Genomic DNA, 24641 nt, shown 5'->3' on the forward strand with positions numbered 1-24641 from the left:
TAATTAGGGCAATTGTTCATGTAGGCCGGGCGCGTTTCACGTACATGAATAATTGGGGCAATTGCTGATGTAGGCAAAATCGATTTCACTTACATAAGCTTTTGGCGCCGCAGGGGCGCTTTCCAGCGCCCCTGCGGCGATACCGGATGCCACAGACACAGCATGGGTAACGGCAAAGGCGCGCTTATACTTCTTCCGCACCTGTCGATGATGCGTTATCTCGTTGTCTAGGACCGCCTGGGTGTCACATATTTTCTGGAGTCGAAAGCTTTGCACGTCGCCGCCGATGCTTGCCGGAGCGGTGGGCGTCGTGTGCGTTTGCGGGCAAGTCGGGGGGCAGACACTGGGGAGCGAGGGGTATATGGCACCGCTGCTAACGTCGCTGTTTGCCATGCATGTTATGTCGGACCTAGGTTAGCTCTAATAAGAGGCGAACAGGCTTGCCCTTAAAGTCCACCCGTCTACCGCGGTCATCCCTGATCCATATTCGGATACTCGAGACAAACTCAGAGGAAGACGCTGCGACACAAACGGGTATGTCGGGCCCATAGACGACTTTCTCGTGCGGCCTCCCGCGGGTTTCTAGGCAAGCGAGAACGTTTGAAGGCTCGTCTAAGGCGAGGCACTGCGTGCGGTCTACGATATCGCAGAAGATGTAGAGGGCCTCTATTTTTGGCAAAGTCACCTTAAGTGGGGGCCCCCTCACGGGCAGTGCGAGGCCCCGCCCACCCAACTGATCGTCTTTAGCCTCTAGGCCAAATAGTGCGCAAAGCTCGGCGTTCAGGAACGCAATGCCATTGGACACGAGCACGATCTTCCCGGTGAGGGGATCCAGCTTCGCGCTCAGAATCTTGCTTTAAGCGCGGTTGATCGTTTCCACGATGGACTCGGTCGTGTGGTGCCCGGCTGGCAGAATTGCGATGGGCGGGAGGGAGGCTGCAGTCGTTATCTGATGCTCCCGCTGGAGATTATACCAGCTGTTAAACAGCGAGCACTGCCGGAGCGCCACGAAGCGTGGGCGCCTTATCGGCTGCTCGAAGAAGAGCGTCAGTTCGCCTCCGGTGAACACAGCATGTAGGACCACCATTGTGTTGAACATAGCCCGCCTTCGTGTTTAATAGGGCTGAGCATGGATTGGGAAGGCTGGCGGATGCTGAACGAGGTTCCCCGAAGGAAGGAGGAGGAGACGAAGAAGGCGGCAGTTGCGGCGGGAGCCTCTATAGCCGAGCATATCAAACATGCTATAGCCAAACAAGTCAATAAACCGGTTTCCCTAGGTTTCCCTAGGTCTCTGACCCTCGCGCAAAAGCTGCTCTACGCAGTGCCCGCGACCCCCGTGGAGAGCACGGCCTCAGACATCACCCCACTACTCACGCAGCTGGAGATACACGTGGCTGAGGACAAATCTATCACGACTAGGGTCCGAGACATATTCAAAAAGACAGTAGTCACGCACAAGTCCGCCAAGGAGTCTCGCCGATGGCTATCGGAGCCTTCCTATGGGTACTGGCCACAGCAACTCAACTTTGCGGTCTGGTGCGCAACCGCCGGATGTGGGGTGTCCCTAATTGACCCCACTTTCGCCACGCTCCCCTCTGTCATCAGGGGATTTCTAAGGTTTCACGGCTACTTTACCACCCGGAGGATACTCTACGAGCTCGGCGCCCCCCTGCCTGGCGACAGCCCGTTCAAAAAGGTAACCCCCACAAGAAGGCCGCTTTCGAGCGTCTGTGTATAGAGTTCGGTTTTCCGCGTAAGCCGGACTTCCGATGGAAAGGCGGGCGGAACCACGGGCTAGGCGATGTGTTTGTGTTCTACCCGGGGGAGGGGTATCGCAACGTGCACGTGATCCTTGGCGGCGGACGAGTATCCGAGCCACCTCAATCTGTTTAGCGACGGGCTAGGCGATGTGTTTGTGTTCTACCCGGGGGAGGGGTATCGCAACGTGCACGTGATCCGTGGCGGCGGACGAGTATCCGAGCCACCTCAATCTGTTTAGCGACGAAGGTGGGACGTACAATAGTGGGAAGCAGGTGGGTTACATACGCAACGACGACCACGGGGGCGTGCAATATAGCTGGTCTGCGCCTCCCAAAGGTGAGGGGCTGACAAAAGCAGGGCTAGGAAGACTCGATCGCTCGGTCGAGGCGTTCGTATACATACACAGTGCTTGGCGTGCAGGAAACGTCCGTTCCTCTATCGCGGGGGCCGGTGGGCCGGCCATGGAGGCGCAGGCGGAGTTCACGAAGCTGCTCGAAGACGCGATCATAGAAAACGACATCGCTCAAAGCGTGCAAAGGTACCAGTTAGCCGTGCAGGAGGCCAAGGTGAGACTGAGTCTTGCGGTCGCACCAGGAGTGTGGCTGATGCCGAGCGATCTGGTGATAAACACGCAAAGCGTCGTGGGCTACAACAATAAGCTGCAGAAAGCCACGGACTCCATGACGCTCGGCGCAAACGCGATCAACACCGAGACAAAGCCAGTCGGTGCTCATAACATGGCCGGTGGGCATCCTAGGGTGCAACACGTGACTGACCCTGGGATCGACCGCGTGCCGTCCCGGCGGCAAAGCAAGGATTCCGCCCCTGCAAAAGTGCACGCAGAGGGCGAGGCCCCTGCCCCCTCTCCACGTACGCACGCTGCGCATAGCATGTCGGACGAAAATTGTGACCACACCGCCCTCAAGGCGGGGCTGTCGGCACTCGCGGTGGCCGCGGCGTATTACTTGTTCCGATGACTGCTTTGCATTCGACGAACCAAGAACGCGGCTACGGCTAGAATGAGCAGCCACGCATTTTCGCCAAGGAATTTCACCGCTTCTCCTGCAGCCTTAAACACGAAGTTCGCGATGCTGCCTACTAGCCCGGGGAGAAGCTCGCCTAGCTTTTTCCCGATGGCCTTAAGCCCGTTACCGACCCCCCTGGCCACGGAGGAGAGCGACTTGCCGAGCGACGTCACAATGACCGCGATCGTCGTCGCTACGGCCAACCCGATGGCGGTGACGATAAAGCCGTACTTTTTGAAGATGGCTTTGATGCGCTCTCTTAGCGGCTTTTGGTTCTCGAGCTCTCGGTTTTCGCGTTCTAGTCCGTCAATCTCGGACAGCCTCTCCTCGTTGCGCTCACGGGCCTCTTGGCGGCTACTCTCTGACGTGTTAGGGTCGTCAATGGTCTCCCTGTCTGTGGCTACCACCCCTTGCAGCTCTTGGACCCGTTCTGTGTTCTCCTGGATGATCGCGTCTACCTCTGGCATGGACCCCATCGCCAGCCTGAAGCCTCTCAGCGTTGCAAAGTCCTGTCGGACGCCCCCGTCCTCGTTGAATAGCTGTCTTGGTTTAGACCAACCTCCTTTGCCGAGGTTGCGAACCTGTATTAGCGTCTTTCCCCTCCGGTCTGACTGGAACCGTAGCAGATTCTCGTTAAGGTCTGGGTATTCCTTCCTGAGGGACTGGAGACCAAGTCTTGTCGCTGCACCCTCTGTGATGAACGAGGTTTCAGCGCTTGCCTTCCGGCGGTTTGCGTTGCGCTTCGCGTAGCCATGCCATGCGCAGCATGCGTACGCGACGACGTGCTCGTCATTGGGATCGACTTCCCATCGTCGGGGTCAAACGGGATAAGGGGCGTCGTCTCGTCGTCCCCCGCCCCGCGATCGGCGGACGTACCCGGCAAGGTATCGTCAATGTCAACGTCAACATCACCCATGATGCGTGCGCATAACTCGTGCTATGCTATGTTAGACATGTCTAACAGTCTGCACCATAGCCACGCGACTTCGTACTTTATGTGTATACACATATGATATACGTACATGATGTCAGTCAGCGATAAACATGACCCCCAACGAACACCCAGAACTCCTCTGGGCTTGAAAGCCGAGAGAACTGTTCACCGGGTCACTCTTAACCCGTCGACGGCCTCCCCAGGCGAGACGCTATATGTGGCGGTCCCAAAGCTATCGGAGGGCGTCACGCTCGTGCCTGGCTCCTTGAGGGTCGGTCTCGATCTCTCCATCTCGGGCCATGCAAATAATACCGTCGTGAACAACGTCGGCCGAAATCCCGTGAGCCGCCTGAAAATCTCGTTTGCAGGAGAAACGCTCCAGGACACCAACCGCTACGACGTCTTCAAGACGTATGAGGAGCTCTACCTGTCCAAGGTCGAGAGGGAGGACCGCCTGGAGCAGGGCATACAGTCAGAAAACATGCGCAAGCTTCGCTCCAAGGCCGGCGATAAAGCGACCAGTAACGCCAAGGAGAACGCTCTAAACGCCGCCCACGGGGCGAGGTACACCATCCCGCTAGACCATTCTCTGCTGACGGACCACGGCGTGCTGTACCCAAGGGCGCTCTCCGAGGCGCTGCTCCTCGAGATCACGTTAGCAGCGGTTAATCAGGTAGTAGTCGGAAGCGATACTACCAAATTATCCTATGGCATCGAAAGCCTGAGGGACGATAACCTCGCCCGGTCTGCAGCCGCCGCCTACCAAAACAGCACAACGTTCTTCTACGAGCAAGTGAACCTTCACAAGACCTTCGTGATTAACAAAGGGACGGACAGCATAATCAACGAGAGTGTCAACCTGCCGCGAAGGTCTATGAGTGGTCTCTTGCTCCTCTTTGTGGAGCCATACACGGCAGGGGCTCGCGACTCTGAGAAGTTCGTGTACCCCGACATCAAGAGCGTTCGCGTTACAATCGACGGCATGCCAAACAAGGTCTTCAGCCAGGGGCTGCGCCCCACGAATTTCTGGATGGAGGCGAAGAGGCGGTTCGTCCGCCCCTCCCCGGGGGGGGCACAGCGGAGCGCCCGCCGCCCCGGCAATCGGCCCCGAGTCGTTCTATGGCGATAACAAGTTTGCCCTGTGGATCGAACTTCGAACGACGGACGACAGTGCTATCCATGGGGGTGGTCTCCGATTGGTCAATACCCGCGGCAGTGTGCACCTCGAGATAAAACGCACGGCAAGCGGCTCGGATACCGTAACCTGTCACGTGTTTGTGGTGGCCGACGCCCAAATGAACCTTATGAACGGACAGCTAGAGTCCATACAATACTGAGCACATACGCCGGAGCGGTATGGACCCGAAAAACATCCCATTTAATGCTCTCATCGTGGGCCCGACGTCATGCGGGAAGACCCAATTCGTAGTGGACCGGCTGCGCGGCCCTTTCTGGGGCAAGTTCGACTACATCGAACTCATGTGCCCCACCTTTGTCTACAACAAAACATACGACGGCTTCGGCGAGGGCGACAATCGTCTGTTTGTCATCGCACCTGAGGCGGGTCAGATCGACATACTGCTGAGGTTTGTCTCCGCTCTCTTCGAATGCACTAATACCCTAATCATACTCGACGACTGTGCGGCCTCGAAAGACGTAAAGAGGCGCTCTGACCAGCTCGTCAACTTGGCGTTCAGCGCGCGCCACGTGGGTATTAGCGTGTGGGTGATCACGCAGCAACTCACCAGCATCACGAAGCCGTTCCGCGAGAACATCGCGGCCTTGGTGGTCTTCTATACCCCCAGCAAGGCGGACATGAAAGCTATCCTGCATGACTACGGCGCGGAGCTCTCAGAAGAGAAGATGAAAGAGTACATGAAGGCCCTCAAGACGAAAAAGTTTTCGAAGTTAGAGTTTTGCTTTCGTCACCCTTATACCATCGTCCTAGTTGAACGGTAACAACCGCCCTAGGGCATAACGTATATATACATATAAAATCACACGTGTTGCACCTTAGCCACGGCATGATGAGCGACGAATACTTTGAGAGTCTTCTTGAGGGGGGCGCCGCAGGCCTCCGGGCCGTCGAGTCGTTGGACTGCTCGACGCATCCTGCCGGAGCGGCAACCGGAGGTGAGCAAACTGAGATAGCAGACGCGAGGGTGAAACTCGCCATTCTCGTAGCCTCGGGGAAGTCGTGAGAAATGGTAGGCAAGGCCCTGACTCATGACGACGTCAAACGCATGAGCGCCGAGGAGGTGAGGAAGTACGAGAGGCGATACGAGACCGCTCTAGTCAGCCGGACTACAGACGCCCTGGCAGACAGCTTTCTGAAGCTTACGACCAAGCTAGTAGGCATGGCGCTGCCGATAGACAGTGTGGTCGATCTTCACAATGACCTAGTGTCCGACTATATCATCAACAGCAAGCTCCGCACATTGTGCGGAAGCCTGTCTCTACGCTGCGGTCGTTTGATGGCTTTAGCCGCCGGGGCGTTACACATAGCACGTCATGTGAACACCGCCGGAACGGCAAGCGCTGACGCGCGGTGTCAACGCGAGGTAGCAGCCGCGGACTCACCAGTGGTTTGCCTGCCGGAACGGCACACGGACAGTGGCGAGTCTGCCATCCCAGAGTAGACGTTCATTTGAAAGCTTGCCACTTCTTCTACCACTTGGTACCAAGTAGTTGACACCGCGTGTCAACACAAATGGAGGAACCTCAAGGAAGTACTAGTGCCCAGCCTGCCGGAACGTCAGCGGAACCTGACAAACAACACCATCAAGAACCTGCACGTACGCCTTCGGCGTTGGCGGAGAGAATCACGAGCCCCGAACCACCCGCGACCCGACCGACCCGAAACACCCTGGACGAGTCGAAGCTTGAAGGCGCTTGGCAAAGTGGAACCGAATTAACAGAGCGAAGAAAGAGGCACTTCGTGTCGTGCAGTCGCCGGTAGCCCCGGGGCCGAGCGAGCCGCAGGGCTTGCGCGCGCGCGCCGAAGGCATACACACACCAGCCCCGGAAAGCAACTCTGCTTGGTCGGCTAGCTCGGTTATCGGGGTCGCTGGTCTTCTAGTGTCATTGATCGGCCTCTACACACGTAGGCAGGAGCTGGCTGCCGCGTTCACTCGTACACCAGCTGTTAACCAGCGAGCTACCGATCCGCATGCTACCAATCCGCATGCTACCGAAGGTACCGACGGCGTGACTCCGCCCGCAAGGCCGCCGCTGGCGGCCGCACAGCAGACCAAGGATCGCGTTCCGGCCACAGCGCTTCGCGCTCCCGGATCTCGGCTGTTATCCATGGAGTAAGCAGACATTTGAACACAAGGGCCCCACCCGTATCCGCACGTCTGTGCATCGCAATGTCGACGACGCAGCAAAGCAAGATTACAAAGACCATCACCGACGCCGCAGTCATAACCGGCCTCGTCGCCGGTATCGGCTGGGTTGGGCGCAAGGTCTTGCGCGAAGACTTCACCAAAGACCCCTCCGCGAACGTCATGAACTACGCAAAAATGACTGCCGCCGTTGCAGGTGCTGTCGCTTTGAAGGGTTACCTTGAGGACCTGAAGATCCTGCCCATGTAGTAGTGTACTGTGGCACATGTAGGCCGTGTATTAGACTCGTGTTCACGTACACACAGCACGCGAAGTGTGCTTCGCACAAACATGGCCTCTATCGCGATTTTGGTTGGCGGCGCCAACCTAAACGCGACTGCATTCGTTGGTTGCAACTACCTCGCAAAGTTCCTGTCGAACGATGAGAGCCCTGCCTTAGCTGAGAAGGAGAGGCACGACAAGGCCCTAGAAAAATACCAACAAGACTATGGACGCTACCAACAGCGGCGACAAAAAATCCTCGATTGGCAAGCTCAAAGTCGCGAGAGTCCCTCGCAAAGCAGAACTTCACCGACTACGCGCTCAAACTCTACAACCAGACCCGGCCGAAACAATCCCTGGAGTCGGCGGGCCCCCGAGCTGTCCGACTACTACATCCCCAGCAAAACGCAGAAGAACGCCGAGTTGGCGTACATTGGCGCCGGCGCTCTCGCCATCGGCTACGCAGCTAGCCGCTTGCTGTGATGCAGCTGCCGTCGAAACGCGTTCCGGCGTCTAGGCGTCCTTTTTCCATGCTGCGCGTATACGTATACGTATAAGATGATTGCGGACCGAGCGCTTCGCGCAGCAGACGGCATCCGCCTGTTGGAGACTGATACATGCGTTGCAACGCATTGCGATGTATCGTGATACCCGCCGGAACGGCAAGCGCATGTCCGACGAAGAACTCGACGCGTTCCTTCGTCCTATATACTACGCCAGAGGCGGCTCCCAGGGAGTGACCGTCCTGCATGCCAAACTCCCCAAGGGCTCAGCCTCCATAGATCGAGTGCGCAAGTGGGTAAGCTCGCAGCCCGTCGGGGGCTTCACACAGACGCCCCCTCCTCCGACTACCTACGCCCACTTCTCGGAGCAGATACCAAACCGTATCCACCTGCTATTCTTACCAACCGACCGCAGGTACAAGTATGCCCTGACTGTCGTTGACGTTGCTTCACGATATAAAGCCGCCCGCTCACTGAGGACTAAGAGCGCGGCCGTCGTCTCCCGCGAACTCGCTGGCATCTATGCAGAGGTACCTCTCACATGGCCTAAAGTCCTCATGGTTGATAACGGCACGGAGTTCAAGGGTGCTACCACAAAGCTCCTAACAGACCACGGGGTGGAGGTCCGACGGGCTGAGCCAGGGCACCACAGGAGCCAAGCTTTCGCCGAGTCTTTCCATCGCTGGCTGGCACAGCGCCTATTTCGTGCGCAGTACTCGAAGGAGCTTGCATCCGGCAAGACAAACCGCGAGTGGGTTACTGCTTTGCCAATCGTCATCTCGGACATAAACGCAACGCAGACTCGCATGACTGGCTTCGCGTCTAAGAACGCCATAAAGCCGAGGCGCGTGCCTCTCAAAGCCGAAAAGCCTCCCTTAGAGGTCCCCTTAGAGGTCGGAACGGAGAAGTACATCGCCGTAAACGAGGAAGACCTTCAGGACAAGGGCCGACGGCGAGCGACGGACCCGTGGTGGACAAGCAAGGCCTACCCAATACTAAAGAGGGTCATGGAGCCCGGACAGCCAGTGTTGTATTACACGGCGTACTCTAAGCACGGCTTCACGCGTTCGCAGTTGCGTAGCGCGACGCCAGCGCCACGCTAGCGCGACGCTAGCGTGATCAGCGCTTGTGCCTTCTATTGCAGCTAAGGCACGTGAGTCTGACATTCCACTTGTAGTGACCCTGACTGTCGTCCCGCCGGTCGATACTGAAGCATTGGGGAGGACTCTTGGTGTACCCCTGAAGCAGAAGCTGAGTGCCACAGACCGTGCACTTCTTTTCCGCGTCAGCAATCATGCCGAGTACGTGGTCTACCGTCAGAACGTTATGCGGTTCCGTGTACTTTGTGCGACCCTTTTTCCTGTCGTCTATAGCGTATCGCTTGATTCGCGCTATAATGAGCTCTTCACTGGGCGTAGCCTGCAGTCCTGTGGGAACCAAGGCACCGGGGGTGTCATCGGGGGGGATCACGCGGACTATCTGGTCGGCGAGCCGCACGCGGGAGATGCCGGTGTATACAGCATTCGTGGTCCAGCCCTCTAAGCTGTGGTCTATGATGAACAAACGTCTTGGAGTCTGGATAGTCTTGCCCTGCACCCGGTGGACTGTCCCCCAGCCCGCGTATTTCCACTCGAAGGGAAGCCCGTTAAGGACCACGCCGAGAGGAACCTCGACTACCGTGCCTTTGTACGCGTCGACCTTCTCACCTCTTTTGCCTGGCACGGGCACCGGCCGCCCTTGCTTGCGATAACGATGCGCGACGCTAGGATCGGGGTCAAAGCGGATGGTTGCTGGCAGTCGGGGGTAGTTTTTCTTGTGGTGCTCTACCAATCGCTGCTGAACAAGGGCCCCCATCTTGTTGGTCGAGCACACCCACATATCGCTTGGGTGGGCCTGCTCGATCGCCGCGTCGAACGCCACCCCATCCCACTCCTCTCGAAACACCTCAAGCTGTTGGGAATCTGGCTGACACCAAACCCGGCCCTTTATGTCGTGGAGCCTAGAGGAGGGCGCGGCAGAGCCGCAGTCGCATGTACTGTACGGCTTTCCGCAGTCTTCACACAGGCAGCGGTAGTCGGACTCGAACCAGCGGATGTTCCCTTGTGCCCACTCCTTGAGCATATCGTGAGGCCCCTCTTTATCTTCCCAGGGCGGGACCTGCCCATAGTCGCCACAACACACTACCTGATATGGCCGCGTGGCGAGATACCCTAGGATGGCGCGTAGCACTTTAGTCTGCACCTTACAGCACTCGTCAATGATGATTACTTCTGCAAGACGGTCGAGTTTGTGCCCCAGCTCGGAAGGTCTCCACTCCTCTATCGGCTTCCCCGCTGGTATGCGTCGCAACGCTATGTTTGTGTACGCCAAGACGAAGGCCCTGATATGGTACCATTGTGAGCGCCGGAAACCGTCTTTTTATTGGATCAGATGAGCCCCGTCGGCATGCTCGAAGTTAAGTAAGTGGTCGGTGCCCGCAAGGAGGTTTGTCAGATACGCGGCTTTTTCACGGTCGCGGACTACGGTTGAGGACTCGTCGCCATGGCGAGCGCACTTGCCTACGAAACGGACAGCGAGATCTCGACCCTGCGAGTCTTCGCCGCCGGGGCGGCACGCGATGGAGTGGGGGAACTTGATGGAGTCCTTTTTTCCGACGCTATACAACACCTCCCTCGCCGCGGCCATGGCGAGGTCACCCGAGTCTAACAGGTCCTTGAGCTCTGGCGTGGTGATCCAGCCCTCGTTTTGTTCCAAGTGCTGCCCTACCCTCCCGGAAGTGAAGGGGTGGTAGGCCTCAGAGAACCCCCACTCGGTCAGCTGAATGGCCCCGGTCAATTGAAGAACCTCGCTCAATGGCCGTCCCGCAACATCCGCGATACGATACACGTTCGTAGGGAAGCCGTATTTCCGTACCAAATCAATGGCGTCCGAGGCGCCGCCGAAGACGCTGTCCTCGCATCCTAGGTACGCCGCACGCATGTCGATGTGCGCATGAGGCTGCGCCCCTAAGTTTTCCTTGCTATTCCACACTTCGGACTCAACCTGCGCCGCTCGCCAGACGTCCCTGTATTTAAGAGGCGTTGGCCTGATGTTCTCTCTTTGGGTCCACTTCTTGAAGCGATACCCTACCGCGCCGCCCATCGAGTGCGTAGCTTCGGTGTACTCTTGGTAGGCTGGGTGGTCATCAGGGAGCCATTGAGGGTCATATCCAGTCTCGTCTGTAAACGCCCTGTCGATAGCCGCTCCGTCCTATCCCGATCGGTACAGTTTGCTATCGTGCGTGACTATAACACGCCCACACAGCCAGATCCTCGTGCTTTTGGGGATCGCCCTGTTTATAAAGCGAACGAGCACCTCTCGCACTTTCGCCTCGCGCATTTTTGTGGCGGCGCTGGTCAGAGCCTTCTCCTGACATAACGAACGAAGCTCCTCTCAGCCTCGAAGTCTAGGCCGTGGACGCTCGCGATCGCAGGTGGTTCAGTCGGAAGCTCCTCCCAGGCGTGGTTATTGTGGCAAGGGATAGTGATCCTCGTCTTAGTCTTGTACTTCCCCGAGTCCCACAGGACGTTACCCAGGGCGTCCACGGCTACTAGCTTTACCCCGAGCTTCTTTTCCATCTAAAAGAGGTCTTCTTTGGTGCATCCTGTAGTGGCCAGCTTCTTGTCGAATCGTTCGAGGATCTTGCCTCGTGTCTTGGTTAGACCAAGGGAGCGCGAGGTGCCGCGATTCCTCAAGAAGTCGGCAACATAGCTCACAACACAGTTAGCGAAGGCGTCACTCCCCTCTCGCTCAAACATTGGCCCAGGCTCACCATTTTGCTCAGGTAGAGGGCGAAGCTCGTATCTCACGTAGACGAGGTACTCTCCTCCTTTCTCCCAAATACCCGCATCGATGCCTTCCAGGGCACCGACTGCGATTTGGCCTCTCTTTTGACTAACGACCCACCGATCTTGTGCTCCGAGCGCCCTTCCTCCTCTGTGATTGGCGCCAATGGCTCTGCGGGGGCCTTACCAACGACCGTAAAGAGTCTGTAACGCCGGTCGGGTTCTACCATCTCGAGCACCAGCGGAAGCACTGCGTTCGCCCGCAGAGACTCTTGCTCGTGCGAGACCCACCACACCGAGCCGTCGTCATTAATATCAGGCCCCCGCATAACCGGCTTTAGAGCAATGACACCTGTTCCACCAAGATCTCGTATCTCCTGGTAAACACTGGCGCTTATGTCTTGGCCCCGAAGATTTGCGCCGCCGACGAAGAGAGAATAGTACTCCTCGGGATCTAAGCCCTCTGGGCCCTCTTGCTGCCGTCCCGGCAGCAAAGGGTCGACTTCCTCCGTCCACACTTTCTCCGGTACGAGCGGCTTAAGCAGCTTGTGTTTGACATCGTCGGGGATGTCCTCGTCCAGGATGTTCTGGACCAGCCCTGCCAGTACGGCGGGCGCCTCTTTGTCAGGAACGCTATCGAGAATCTCCTGGTAAACACTAGCGTTTATGTTTTGGCCCCGAAGAGTGGCATCCACGCTTGGGAACCGGAGATGGGCGCCGCCGACGAAGAGAGAATAGTACTCATCGGGGTGTAAGCCCTCTGGTCCCTCTTGCCGCCGTCCCGGCAGCAAAGGGTCGACTTCCTCTGTCCACACTTTCTCCGGTACGAGCGGCTTAAGCAGCCTGTGTTTGACATCGTCGGGGATGTCCTCGTCCAGGACGTTCTGGACCAGCCCTGCCAGTACGGCGGGCGCCTCTTTGTCACGCATGCTACCGAGAACCTCCTCTATGTAAGCGTCCATGTTTGGGCACACCTTGTGCCACCCAGTCTCTAACTGAGCGTTTGGGTATGCCCTGTGCCACCCAGTCTCTAATTGACCGTACTGCGGGCTGCGATGTTAGACAGGACGAGTGCGAACCATCCCCGAGCGCGCCTCTCGATGCCACGCATCCTCTGCCCTTCACGATTCGCTCCGCAGGGGCGGCACAACCGCGTCTCCGACTGAGTCCCTATGCCGCAGACCCTGCACGGCACGGGGAGGGGGCTGCCCTTACGGAGCCTTTGGAGGTGCACCTTGCAGTAGGTGTCCATGCACTTCCGGCCGCACGTGTTTGCGTGGCCGATCTTTAGCCACCCGCAATAATCTTTTCCGCACTTCATCCTTCGAACGCTCGGTATACCACAGGACAGACGGATGTCTAATTGCAAGTCCTTGGGGGTTCGAACTGCATCATTGGAAAATATAGCAGTGATACTTCATAACAGCTTCATTTATTAGGGTGCGAGTCACAAAGTCCTTAAAAACGTATGTCATGAAGTACAAAGCTCAATTATCCAAGATGGCGGCTCGACTCAAACACGGAATTAGACCTAAAGTGCTTGGCTGGAAACTCTCAGTAACAGCCGAGGGGAAACAAGAGGACGCCTTCGTAGATGGAGTTTTAAAGGGTTCGACCGCCTCTATGAAACCGTATTTCGGAAACAGGAGGCTTCTGTGGCAGCCACAAAATCGTAGACCTCGCCGGCGATCGAGCGTTCGATAAAAAGAACACACGACGGTATTCATCGCCCTATCATAGCTGCTTTAGCAGAGAAATCCCAAGAGAAGTTCGAAGTCATGAAAACAAGCACGATCAAACTGGGGATTGGGGGCACCACGTGAGTAGAACTCAGGTTTAAAACGCCACGCCAGCGGCTTTGAATTCACGGCCGAAAAACGGTTATTCCGTGCTCCGTAGGTTTTGCGTAGATTTATCCATGCGCTTTTCGCCCCGACCTTATGTACGCGGAACGGCCCCGGCCTACATTAGCAATTGCCAAAAGCTTATGTACGTGAAATCGATTTGGCCTACATTAGCAATTGCCCCAATTATTCATGTACGTGAAACGCGCCCGGCCTACATGAACAATTGCCCTAATTATTCATGTACGTGAAACATTATACGCTTGATATATATAGAAGGAGGGAGACGGGGCTGGGGGGCTCGGAGGGGGGATTCGCACCTCCCAGGCCTAAGACGGGAGACGGGGCTGGGAGGCCCGGAGGGGCGATCCGCGCCTCCCACTAGTTTCTCTGAAACCCCCTGCCCCCCCCCCCCCCCCCCCCAATTATTGACACAAAGAAAAACAATAAGCTCACGAGCCGCCACATATAGCCAAGAAATACAAAGCTTAAGTTATTTATATCGGATAAACAAATGGATAAACAACAAGGGGTGTAAAGACCCAGAAAAGTCTCTTTAAGATAAGTACTGCCTGTTATTTGTGAATGCAATATTTCCATCAAATCAAAACGCCGCACAAAGCGATTGGCCTTTTCATTTTAACTTACTTCAGAAGTTTGTTCTCTACATACCGTGGATTTTTCGAACTAAACAGTCCATTCATGCCGTGAAGACTGGCAACTCAGCTTTCTTTGTTATTGTTTGGATCAATTTCACCTATGATAAAACCTGTAGCTTCCAAGAGTCGTCCAATTACTACCAATTACTTATTGTTGAATCTTTTCGCTCACTTACATTTTTGATTTGGCAGCGCGCGAGTGTTTCTTGTTTTCCCGCCTTTTTGAAATCGATCGATAAACTAATCGATATTCGCGCGAAAGCGAAAGTTGATTTGTTTTTTTGTCATTTTTATTTTAAAAAGCCATATAATAAACAACTTACTAACCTCGACCGTTCGGTCATACCGGAAAATATCAAACCTCGCGGCTTTGGCGCATCGACCACGCAAAGCCTCGGTCGATACGCCAAAGCCTCAGTTTGATATTTCCCGGCATGACCTCACTCTCGGTTAGTAAGTAGTTATTACAGGTGAATACAGGGAAATACAGGAGAATACAGGGGGAAAAAGGAGAATACAGGGAAAAACAGGAGAATACAGGGAAATACAGGAGAATACAGGGGAATACAAGGAAATACAGGATAATACAGGCAAATACTGAAGAATACAGGAGAATACATGGAAATACAGGAGAATACAGTGAAATACAGGAAAATACAGGAAATTACAGGTGAATACAGGGAAATACAGGAGAATTTAGGTAAATGTAGGAGAATAAAGGGAAATACAGGAGAATACAGGGAAATACAGGAGAATACAGGGAAATAAAGGGGCCGGTTGCACAAAGCCTGGATAAGTTATCCGCCGATAGGCGCTAACCGCCGGATAAAATCCCTTTCCAGCGGATAGTTATCCGGCCGATGAAATAGCGTTGCACAAAGCGTGGATAAAACGCTGGATAACTATCCGCTGAATAGCCATCATTTGCCACTAAATGGCTTCCCGTTTCCATGGTAAATATGCAAAGCGCGCGCTGTTTTTCCTTCAAACAAAATGGCGATCGTTGAAAAAAGCTACTGAAAGTACCAGAAGACAAACAGTTTGTCGAGGCAAAGTGCATGTAAATCATGGAATGATCACAGGGGATAGTGTTTAGCTTCTTCCTGTCTTTGGGAATCAAATTTCTCGACAGAATGGACAATATATTCCAATTCTGCCAAAGCTGCATGTAAGTTCGTAGTTCATTGTAGATTTACCAACAGTAAAAGTCGTCGTTTGCATGTGTTTCAACTTTCACTGCGTCTAAAGTTAATCTAAATTCTGACGAAAAAATTTTGAAAGCAAGACGCGATTTTGTTTTTTTCATCACATTTATTCGGTGGATAAGATTTTATCCGACCTCTATCATCCGGATAACTTTAACCGCTGGATAACTTTTATTCGGGCTATGTGCAACCGAATCACGCCACTCGGATAACTTTTATCCGCTGGATAAGGATTTAACCGGTGGATAAGACTTACTTATCCAGGCTTTGTGCAACCGGCCACAGGAGAATACAGGGAAATACAGGAGAATACAGGGAAATACAGGGGAATACAGAAAAATACAGGGAAATACTGAAGAATACAGGAGAATACATGGAAATACAGGAGAGTACATGGAAATACAGGAGAATACATGGAAATACAGGAGAATACAGGGAATTATTATACGGCTACGATAGTACGCGCGCTGTGATTGGCTAATTTGTAGTCGTGACATTCCCATATTGAGAGCATTACGGAATTCCGTATTGCCCTAGGGAAAAATTTTTTTTTTTGATATTTTTTCCACCTTCAAACTGCAAAACGAGCGACAGCGAACATTCGAGTAGCGAATTCTAACACCCAGAAGAAACAGAAATGTTTAATCAGCGGGCCGTTTTTTTCCGTATTCGGAGCGTGACATTTTGTGAGCTTTTTTGTGTTTCTTTGTTTGGTTGCACGAATTTCGCTAAAACAAAATCGACCAAAAAACCAAAGCCACCCCTCCCCCCCCCCCCCCCAAAAAAAAAAAAAAAAAAAAAAAAAAAAAAAAACAAGAAACAAACAGGTCAAAATACATTTCCGAATATCGCCTAATAAGAGCCGGCTATACTTGCATGATTTTTTTATACTTGCATGGATTTTTTATACTTGCATGGATTTTTTTATACTATTTAATAGTTGCACGGATAGTTTGGCATAACTTGATTTGCAAATTGATACTATAGTGCGAAAATGAATTTTGAAACGTTTGGCGCCTGATAATAGACTCGTTCTACAAACGTGACAGTTACAGTTGATTTTGTGGTCGAATATCCGATAATATCGAGGGGTCCAGAAGAGAGGACGAAGGAATCTCTATAGATATCTAGTAGATTCTAATAAGATAATCTCCTATAATATCGCAATATCGAGAAGTAAAGCAGATGGAAGGAGAGGATTTCTATCTATTAATCTTAGTTGAAGATTTTGAGTTGTTTAGTTGCACACTTTATCTTTCTAATATTTTAGTGAGACAACTGTGTGCGTGTCCGTTGGTGGAAATTTACCCTGGGTACCAGGGCCTCCAGACTTCTCTCGTCCAGTGACGCAGCTGATTGGTCAACGAAATTGTCATAGTAACACTAAACCATATTTGGTCAATATTCACATATTTGGAATTTTAGCTTGTCGTTGTTTTGCAAAGGTTGAAAGTTCAGCTGTTTGATCGCGTGTAGTAGTTGGTTTGCTTACACAAAGTACACATGGATCTCAATAATAGTTTCGACAACAGTCATTGATTCTCCTTATTGTTTTCGGGCTGGGAACTGCAGGGATCTTGCAGTTTGTACCGGAGAGTTGAAGATGGAGCTAAGCCCGCCCGCATCGGGGCGCGAACTGTGACTTTCTGAGTCTTCTAACCTATCGCTCTCGATTGCACACATGTCCTTGCATTTGTTGATTTGATTTTTTGCAGTTCTCAATCAATGATTCCTTTACATTCTCTAGCTTTCCAAGCTGCCTTACGCAGGTGGTTTCTCATTATAACATTTGCTGGTAAAGAATAATTAACAGACGTTCTACGAATCGCTCCTGCTTTGTCTTTAGAGCCAGTAAACAAATTAAACTTGCCTAAAAAGTGCTGTTGCAGATATAACAGAAATAAGTGCAGGAAAATGTCTCCATGGGCCATTCGGCGATACTTTTAATTATAATTTTTGAAGTATGAAAATAACATTAAAAGCTTACAGTTCTCGTGTTGCGTGACGACGTCATACCTGCAAAACCGGTTTAGGCATGTAATTCGAGCCTGTAACTGAAAAAGCTACTTGCCCGCCAAGAGCCTCCACATTCGCTCGTCGCGACATCTTGGCAAGCTGGTACCCAGGGTAGTGGAAATTTTAATGTCCGGTGCAAATGTCGAGCGACAAGAGGTGTGGGCATTCAGTGGATTGATTTTGAACAAACAACAAGATCTTGTTATTTTGAATAACTTAAATGTTACCAGTTGTAAATTTGTTAAGTCTTGAATGTCATACTATCATTAGCCTGCCAGTCGTGTGAAATGCGAAAAAATAATTCGAGCACATTCCCATAACAAACATACAACAACAACAACAAAATTACCCAGGCTTCTCATTTATAGTTTTAAAAATCAACAAGAAACGAAAAACGACCGAGTGTACATATAGATATCTTTTAACAGAATGCAAAAAAAAAAAATCAAGCAAAGAAGTAAGCTCAATTTTTTTATAGAAATTACCAGCTATATTAATCACCACCCAAATTCACTACCAAAAGAGCAGTATAAAAGAAAAAAAAAAGGTCAAATACCAAAACGTCGATTTTCCTACCAATAAGATAAGACTGGGGTATTTCACCGATAGAAGAGCTCTCTGTTATGAAACCTTTCCTATCTGGCTTAGAACATTAAGTTAATCACTTTAGAACGGAGAACCGAGTTATTAACACAATGGAATGAAGCACCGAAGAATGCTTTAGATTCAATGATGACTTCCAAAATAAACGGCAGGCTTCGTGATGCTTGAATTTTGAATATTGTCCCTTTATTCTGTCCTTACTCGAATTTAGACATACACACAAAAGTGTAAAGAAACAAATCGTTTCGTTTTGAACACATCCGTTCGGGTAGAAAAATAAGGTATGAAATTTATATTCTGCACATATTTATCATTCAAAGTATAGTGACATATGAATTCCAATTAAAAAAAAAATGGTTAAAAAATCAAAATGCCTGTATTCTTTACTCTCTAGTTTTTATAGCCAATATCGTGTAAACTTGTCAATTAGCAAGGGTCAGATTCAATTGGGAAAAGCCTCATACTTTACAACAGGAAACAAACAAGGAGGACAAAAGGAAAACTGTTAAAAGGTGACGGCACCTTGGATGAAATAGTTTAGCATTTGCTCGAACTGTTTACAAGAGTACTAACAGACACAGAGTCTACTTCAAAATAATGCACAGATGACTGTGTTTGAAAATGTTGGTAAGCGACAACTCCGGACGGGGAAGCACAACAGGGGTAAGATATGATATTAAAACACTTAAGCATGTTTCTCTAAAACATTTTTGATAAAAAATACATTCTTAGTAAAGAAGTTTATAAGTTTTTTAAACTAATTTTAATTAGTTTATATTAAAATATAAACTTCTGCTATTTTCAGAGTGTAGGTATGGTGATTGAAAAGTATACTTCAACATCAAAATGTACTTCAGGAAGGCAAATCTACAATAAAAATAGGTAGAATCAAACCATGACTGATAATTAAATGATGCCTTCTTTGAAGTAAAAAATAGAATACAAAGATTCCTAAGAGGCAGGCTCGAATACATCATACTTTCTCATAGACCTATTTAAAAACGTTGTCAGTGCAAATTATAAAAGGCAATTGCGAAATGCAGTTCTGCCATCCGAACATGCGATGCTCGCCGCTCACCGTTCTAATGCAACAAATGTGAATAACTTGAGCGTTAGCAATATACTTAACTTTATTCTAAGGAATCATACTCAACTTTATTCTAAGGAATAAATGCACCTAGAAACAGCGGTAAGTAGCATTTGCCATTTCACGTTCTATAGAATAGGGAATCGAAACAGAAAGGACTAGCAAAATTGTCGGTCTGATATGTCTTTAGTAAATCACTTGAGGATAAATGTTTGTTTCAAATTCTCAGACAGTTAGATATTTCTTTGTTCCATTCCTGGCTCTCTTCCAAAAAATCGACTTGCAAGAGGGAAATATATTATTGATTGACAAATTTAGTTGCGATGTTGACTTGCATGCCCCAATCATCCACGGTCGCTCGTTGGCAATCTACACAAGCATGGTCAGGTCTCTAAAACCCTTGGTAAGTTAGCATGAAAGGCTCGGAGTACTGGCAATAATAATGCAATTACAATAATATAAAGTAGTTCGTTTAAGTTATCAAAGTGGGGCAAACTAAAAAAATATGGAAGTATTGTTAAATGTGTGGCAAACTTCGAACACATGGACTTTTTGTGCTAACCGCTCTTATCAGCGACAAAGCAATATAACTTCGGGGCTCTATTTTAGGCTATTTGAGTGGCTAAACAAGGTGTTTTTTGAGCTTATTTTAGCATTTACCACCGGGAAATATGACAAGCATGCAAGAGAAAAAGATTATTAACAAGATAGCATGATTCACTATATCATACACTATCGATCAATTCACGATGACACCCGAGTTGATCAACTTCTCTCCTTATAACATTTACTTGAGACTAAGCAAAAAGGAAAATGCTATGAAATAACGGCAAATATTAAAGGAAAAGTTTTGAAACATTTGTTGGCATGTAGTTTATGTATTTTTTTCGCAGATTTATTTTTCGCATTCTAAACGAAACGCGTCGGGACTCGTGTAGCTCAGTCTTTTTTAATTCGAAGATATAGCATTCATAATATATTTATTTATTATATATTTTATATATATTTAGAAAAAAAAAAGCTTGATAAGTTGGAATTTGAAGCTTTCTCAACAAATTGATGGATCGATCCGACAATCAGGCCTTTTCTATTCAGGAAATATTCGGTCTCATTAAGGAACATGCTTTTTCTAAGACATAAACTGGAAATATAAAACAAAATACAAATTCTGAAGGTTAAGGAACACTTTTTTCAAAGATAACAATTGTTATAACTTTTCGTTATATTACTTACCTTGAGCATCTAGATAAACTAGGGGAAGAAACTCGGAGTCGCAAGCAACACCCTTCCAACCAATGTAGAAATTCATGAGACCCTCCTTGCTCGTTAATGCTTGTGCTATTACCAACGGAGCAAACTATTGGATAATACTCACGCGGACGGGAAAAAGCTGCGAACTCAGTATAATGACCGTAATGTATTCGGTCCTGAGCGTCATTTATTATGCATGCGCATAAAAAGGCGACCTGACACGAGACTTTGCGGTGAAGACTGGTATTTCTTAGTTATTTTATATAAGAATAAGGACCAAAGGACTCCGCATTGGACAACGAAACACGTTAACGAAGCACAAGCTTTTTCAAACGGTACATATAAAAGCACAATACACGTGACTGAATTAAAACGTGATGAAAAACGTGACAATTTTCCCAAATTAAGTTTTTACGCCTTGGGAGGGTGCTGTAATCGCGGGAGAAATGGGAGGAAAACAAATCATAAAACTGTAATGAAATCAGCTGTGAAAATATATGCGATGTTTTTATACAATATTGTTCGAGGAAGTCACCAGAGCGCAAGAAATTGAGCATTGAAAGCGAATTCAGGAAAAAAATTACCATATTTGTATGACCAAAAGGCCAATCAAGACCCAGTTTAACTGACCTTATTGATCCTATTTCGAGTTGATACCCATTCAAGAGGTATTGTCTACTTTATTGATGCACTTTTTTATAAGAACGTTTAATTTTCTGTAGAGTCCGGGCCGGCCTGGGTCTTATTTTTTTAGCATTTTATGGCTGAAAATGTTCTTAAAGATCTTCTTAAATTTTATATGAAGATATAATCTCCAATGAATTACTAGGAAGAGAATTACAGAAATAAAACAGTTAAACGTTGTTATTATGAAAACAATTTGATTCTGCATATTAAGAACGGATCAGACTAACAAAAGCTATACTTTTCTTTTATCTGATCCTCGGCATGTTCTTAGAATGTTATTATTTAGGCTGGACGTTCTTATAAAAAAAGGTTTTTATAAAAAAAAAACTGCTGCTTTGGCATTGCAGACCTTTTATCACGTCAGGGCGTCACGTGAGCGTTAAATTTAGACGAAATTTAGCCAATTTTCGGATTTTTTCTTCTTTTCGTGAAAGTCGTTTTGAATAGGCCCCAGGGACCCTCTTTTATATGCTTCCACAGGAATCCCCGCGTATATATGTTTGATATGGGGCTAAAGGCAAAAGGACTGTTAAGTGTAAATATAATTCTCAAGATAAAACACAAAGTGGCCTGCACAAAATGTTGTTCAAATAAAACATCACTAAATGCATTGAGCATGCTAAAAATGAATTTATAACAGAGCAAGTATAGAAAAATAAAATAAAAACGGTTCAAGCTTTACAAAAGCAGCCCAAGGAGAATTCAAAACCTTGACTGGTATCACTAGTCTATGCCTGACTTGTGCAAGATAAAATCATTTTCAACTATCTTGGAGGTCATATTTTGCTCATGATGTAAAACCTGAATAGGTCTTGACTGTATTATTTTTTAGACTACTTGAAGTCATAAATAAAAATAGGAAATCAAATAGAACAGCAAATGAGTGGGGGTGAAAGTTGTAGAACAGGGGATATAGAGATCTGATATGTAAAGCACGGTCAAGGCTACAAACAAATTATGACTTTGGCATTCGAATGGAAATACTATGAAAGTCCCAAGTATAAAAAGAGTTTGTGGTCTATGAATTAAATTTTAAAATACACAAAGACACTTTATTCATTTATATGAAAAAAATGCTTTGATGGCAAAAGAGATTTGGGAACATCTGATGTGTATGAGCGATATCTTTAAAAAAAATACGCATTATTTATTTGCATTTTCCTTCATTTAGTATATGGCGAGACTTGTGGTATTTTGTGTGTGTTTTTTATAGCAGAGCTACCCTCTGTTGCCGTTTGCTCTTTGAAATAGGTGCATAACAACCATGCCTTTTTAGCGTGGGCAGTAGGTAAAATACACCAAGGAAAAGTTTATGAAGCACATTTATCATTTATATAAAACATCGGAAAAAGGATTTCATTCAAGTTTAATAATGGGACCTTTTTGAGGATATAGAAGAAGGGATAAAGATAAAGAAGGGACTGGATTAATGATGATCTAAATGCAACTCAAACTTGCAATATGCCACCTAAGTCAGTTCTATAAACGATAAAATAATTTCTTTTTTCAAATCCAACCCAAAATGCCCACGGAAAAAAAAAATACAATAAAAATACCTAGAAATGGAGGTGGTCAAGGTAGTAGGAAGCGCAGACAAATGATAGACATCATGAACATGTATAATAGACTACCCTATGTTGAATAAGTATTTATCGCAGTTTAACCCCTAGTAGAGTTAAAAAACAAACAACAAAATGTTCTCGAAAATAATAAAAGAATATATTTTGATAGAAAATGTTAAAGTAGCTGAAAAGCGACACATCTGGCAAACTCTATAAGACAGCCTTCACCGAGTGGAAGGTGCACATAAGAAACATAACGACCACAACAAGATCAACGCTCAACCGAAAATACCTTACACATTGCATTTTACAATAAAAATGATAAATAAAAATGATAAATAATTTATACCATTGAAGTATCTAAACTACAGTTCAGCTACAGTTCACAGCTACGGAGGAAGTTTAACAAATCTTGATGATGGTACATGTTACCGACCATATTTTTAGTTTGAAATCGCTTGTTAGGGGCTCTAGGCGACAATGTGCTATCTCAAACTTGATTTTCGTTACAATAACATTTCTGAATAAGATTTGCTCTTTTACACACTAGACATTTAAAACTAACGACAGATTCTTAAAACAGAAATTCTGATGTGTTTTCTGTTTGATAGAAGGTTAGAAATTAGAAACGGTTAAACCACGAACAACCATCCCTAGATTTTATCAATGCATTTTACACATGTATCAAGAACAAGTTATGGCTAAAAAATGAACCATAGATAGCAATATGAAAAAAGAAAAAACTAAAAACGTTTGGTGAAGCTTTTACAGACTTGAATACAAAGGTAATGATAAAATCAAACGCTTGGAATCTGTAATAACTACGATAACAAAAGCCTTGAAAAGCCGCAGAGAGGGGAACATTTTATTAATTCGCTTTGTTAGAGCTTAAAAAATGCTTTTCTGATTAGAATGCGTAAGGTATTCTGGCAAGGCGCCCTTTCTAGATTCGGTTAAACAGATACTTAGAATATGGATAAGTAAAAGTTTATAAGAAAATAGGAGTATATAAAATTAGACTAAAGTCTATACGGAAATTATGAATTGCTCCATTCATAACGCACCTGGTTTGGATATTCAGATGGGTAAATGCTCGATATTAGCTTTTCAAAATGCGCAGAGCTTTAATTTCTCTAAGCATTTTCCGATTCATGCGACCGTTATATTCATTGGTTTGTTTCTTTGACAACTTTCACTGGAGTATGAACTAACAGCTTCATCTCCTGGAAGTTATGAAGAACAATGCTTCAGCGCGAAAAATCAGACCAGGGAGGTTTATTCTAAGTCTATAAAGCTGTTTAAAATTCATTTGCCTTTGGTATATAGGAAAATGGTGGTCATTTCTCTATCAGAGAGCACCACACTATAAAGCACTAAAAAAGGGCCGACAATCAGGCTAAACACATACCTGCACGGTCTCTTAGAAAGCAGTGGCTAAAAACGCCGTCTTCGTTACAGGGCGGTTCTATATGTGTTGATAGTCACACTTTTTTTCCGCTAACTCTTAAAACCCTCTGAATTTCTCGTTTCTAATAGTACCGGGACTAACTATTGGCTGCCGTTTGCGCGGACGCTTCTTCATTATGTTTATTCATTCCGCTTCGGCCTTCGGGTCATTATGGATGCACATGGAAAAGTCCCATACACGAGACATGACAAAACAGAATGTTCTAATTCGAAGAGTTCCTCCAAAAATAAGGAGCCTAGATTAAGGATTTGATCGCCGATAAATCAAACATGTGAATAAAACCAAGTCGACAAGCCATCCCGAATTTTAAACAGTTTAAATACACGTGTCTGATGGAACACGTGAGCAAAAACGTGAGTAGTTGCTCCCAATAATCGCTAAAAATCCCAGTGCATTTTCAGTTTGCTGGAGCGCCAAAATATTCTATATAGTGCAAATAGTTTGTTTGAGCAAATCAACGGAGCGAAATAATGATATCTAATATGCGTTTTTTATGGTAAATTATCATATTTATGACAAATATGACCCAGCCGAGTAGAACGCTTGACCCTACTTAACGAATCGATATTCCGTGTCGAAATATACTCATTATTAAAAAGAACAGAAT

At 48.0% G+C, this 24641-nt stretch overlaps 1 protein-coding gene across 7 annotated transcripts in view; it reads right to left on the minus strand.

Moving 5' to 3' along the window:
• LOC5511487 (COUP transcription factor 2) overlaps positions 1–24325 on the minus strand; it is a 43757-nt gene extending 19432 nt beyond the window's left edge. For 2 of the 7 annotated variants that reach the window (XM_032380831.2, XM_048728469.1), the window contains exon 1: positions 23975–24325. The gene's annotated coding sequence lies outside the window, so the exon portion shown is untranslated. Of the gene's footprint in view, positions 1–20299; positions 23554–23630; positions 23790–23974 lie in introns of those variants that run through there. The other 5 variants (XM_032380829.2, XM_032380830.2, XM_048728468.1 and 2 more) reach the window with 4 other exon arrangements.
• Between the last annotated feature and the right edge of the window lie 316 nt (positions 24326–24641).

The sequence above is a fragment of the Nematostella vectensis genome, chromosome 6 (genome assembly GCF_932526225.1).
Source record: "Nematostella vectensis chromosome 6, jaNemVect1.1, whole genome shotgun sequence".
Taxonomy (NCBI): Eukaryota; Metazoa; Cnidaria; class Anthozoa; order Actiniaria; family Edwardsiidae; genus Nematostella; species Nematostella vectensis.